Source organism: Oryctolagus cuniculus, unplaced genomic scaffold (genome assembly GCF_964237555.1).
Source record: "Oryctolagus cuniculus unplaced genomic scaffold, mOryCun1.1 SCAFFOLD_146, whole genome shotgun sequence".
Taxonomy (NCBI): domain Eukaryota; kingdom Metazoa; phylum Chordata; class Mammalia; order Lagomorpha; family Leporidae; genus Oryctolagus; species Oryctolagus cuniculus.
The window spans coordinates 31,529-34,710 of NW_027208294.1; the positions used below are offsets into that span (position 1 = coordinate 31,529).

Consider the following 3,182-nt stretch of genomic DNA (forward strand, 5'->3'; position numbering starts at 1 on the left):
TAAAAAAGATATCCCAGAAGCAACCTACTACCATCCTCCAGGACCCAGAAAAAAAAAAAAATACAGGAATGAGTCAAGTTGTGGGGCAGTAGAAAAGTGAATAATGAAAGATCACAGCAGAAGTAAATAAGGAAGGGTTTGATGCTGTGGTGTAGTAGGTTAATGCCTTGTCCTGCTGTGCATGTATCCCATATGTTGTTGCTCGAAGACCAGGTTCTCCACTTCCAATCCAGCTCCCTACTAATGCACCTGGGAAATTGGTGGAAGATGGACCATGTTCTTGGGTGCTGGCACCCACATGAGAGACTTGGAAGAAGCATCTGGCCTTTCAAATAAAGAAATCTTAAAAAAAATAGAAGCAGTGTTAGCACTGTTGGAAAAACAGACACATAGTTCAATGGAAAAAATAGGCAGCTGAAATAAACTGACTTTTCTACAGCCAACCCCTATTTAATAAAGGAAAGAAAACAAACAGGAGAAAGAAGAATCCCCTTAGCAAATGGTTTAAAGGAAAGTGATTATCCATATGTAGAAGCCTGAAAAGATACCCCAACACCTCATACACTATGTAAAAGCAACTCAAGGTTAATTAAAAGTCTAAATATAAAACCAAAACCTTGAGAGCTTGTTTTGAGGTTCTAGCAGGGGAGCGCAGCTACTCGTATACCCTTGACCGAAGACCGGTCCTCCTCTAGCGGGGAAGGTCGTCCTCTTCGACCCAGCACGCAGCTTCAGGAGGGACGCACATGGAGTGGTGAGGGAGGAAGGGGACACCCGCCTAGCCAGCCAGATCAGCCGAATCAACCCTGGCGATCAATGGGGTGACAGATGTCGCAGCCAGATCGCCCTCACATCCTGAGTTCATGCCGGAGCTGAGGGAAGGAAGCAATGCCGTCGGATCTGGCCGCTCTGCGGGAGTCTGAGGAACAACTCACACCAGGTGGCCGCCGTTCCGTCGTCATGGGTAAAGGAGACCCCAACAAGCCAAGGGGCAAAATGTCCTCCTATGCCTTCTTTGTGCAGACGTGCCGGGAAGAGCACAAGAAGAAACACCCTGACTCTTCGGTCAATTTCGCAGAATTCTCTAAGAAATGCTCGGAGAGATGGAAGACCATGTCTGCAAAGGAAAAGTCCAAGTTTGAAGATATGGCAAAAAGTGAAAAAGCTCGTTATGACAGGGAGATGAAAAATTACATTCCTCCCAAGGGTGATAAGAAGGGAAAGAAAAAGGATCCCAGTGCTCCTAAAAGACCACCATCTGCCTTATTTCTCTTTTGCTCTGAACATCGCCCAAAGATCAAAAGTGAACACCCTGGCCTGTCCATTGGGGACACTGCAAAAAAATTGGGTGAGATGCGGTCTGAACACTCAGCCAAAGATAAACAACCATATGAACAGAAAGCAGCTAAGCTAAAGGAGAAATATGAAAAGGATATTGCTGCATACCGTGCCAAGGGCAAAAGTGAAGCGGGAAAGAAGGGCCCTGGTAGGCCCACAGGCTCAAACAAGAAGAATGAACCTGAAGATGTGGAGGAAGAAGAGGAAGAAGAAGAAGATGAAGATGATGAGGAAGAGGATGAAGATGAAGAATAAATGGCTATCCTGTAATGATGAGTGTGGAGTGTGCGTGTGTGCTCAGGCAGTTGTTTTGCTAAGAATGTGAATTCAAGTGCAGCTCAATATTAGCTTCAGTATAAAAAAACTGTACAGATTTTTGTATAGCTGATAAGATTCTTTGTAGAGAAAATACTTTTTTTAAAAAATGCAGGTTGTAGCTTTTTGAGGGGCTACTACATACAGTTAGATTTTAAAGCTTCTGATGTTGAATGTTCCTAAATATTTAATGGTTTCTTTAATTTCTTGACTTGTGTATGGTAGCGCAGCAAAGTTGTAGGAATTAGTATCATTTGTAAATTTGGATTTTTTGTTAGGATGTTGCATTCTGTGTTGTTTTTTTAAAAAAAATTTTGTAATAAAATTATGTATGTTAAAAAAACAACCCAAAACCTAAGTAAACATATGAGAAACTGTAAAACATTAGCAGAGACAACAGTTTGCATAAGATTCCAAAAGCACAAGTAACAAAAATAAAATATACAAATTTGAGCATATCAAATTAAGATACATCTTCACAACAAAGTAATCAACAGAGTGAAGATACAATGGACGGAATGGCAGGAAACATTGAAAACTCTGACTATGACAAAAGATTGATAGCCAGAACATACATATATAGAACTGGAAAAACTCCAAACAAGAAGCAAAATGTACACGTAAGAAATGGGCAATGATCAGAATAGATGTTTCTCAGAAGAAGAAATCTCAATGGTCAAGACATAGATGAACATGCCCAATATCACTAGCCATTAGGGAAATGTAAATCAAAACCAATAGCAGACTCCATCTGTGGGAGAAGACAATGCTTGGGTTTTCATTTGTGCAACAAGTGGGTTTAGAGGACCCTGTTCACCATTAGAGGGCAGAGTCTACATGGAAGTAAAGAATCCTTAATACTTTCCTAATGGGAGAAGAGGAAGCCTGAGACCTCGCAAGCGGGAAGTGGTCCAGAAACTGCTCAGGTGTGGGTGTAGGTGGCTGAGCAACAGGCAGTCCTGCCTTGATTCCCCACAAAGATACAGGGGAAACCCTTCTGGATGGAGCAGGCGTGAATCGGAGGACCTACTGGGAGAACAAGGTCGCCCACCGCGCTGAAGCCAAGTCGCGGGACCCAGACGCAGAAGCCCCAGGGTCTGCGCGACAGTGCTCCAAGGGGAGTGCATGCCACACAGACAACAGCGGGGAGACTTGGGACGCTCAGGGCTCCGAGTCCACACATCGGCGCTGGAAGGGGAGGTGAGCTCAATAACCCGAGACATTGGTGGGGAAACGGGGGTCAGAATCTAGAGGGGGGCCGGAAAGTGCAGCAAACTCACTACCGGAAAGAAGGAAAAAAAAAAGCTTTGGGGTTTCTCTTCCCCCTAACCTTGCAAAGGTTACAAGGCTGCAAGGCTTGAAGAATTCCCAAGAGACAAAGAGCAGGACTCCTCTTTGGATTTACATATCAATGGGGGAGAGTTAAGGAACTGAGTCACTACAATTCAGTAGCCTAGCCAACCCAGTGGGAGTCCAGAGGAGCCAAAGACTGGAAGCTAAATACCATCAATTCTGCACAGCCCTGCCCT

At 44.2% G+C, this 3,182-nt stretch overlaps 1 pseudogene; it reads left to right on the forward strand.

The window, feature by feature from the left end:
* The first annotated feature begins 285 nt into the window (after positions 1-285).
* Positions 286-1,874, forward strand: LOC138848164 (high mobility group protein B2 pseudogene; annotated as a pseudogene).
* Positions 1,875-3,182: the final 1,308 nt, after the last annotated feature.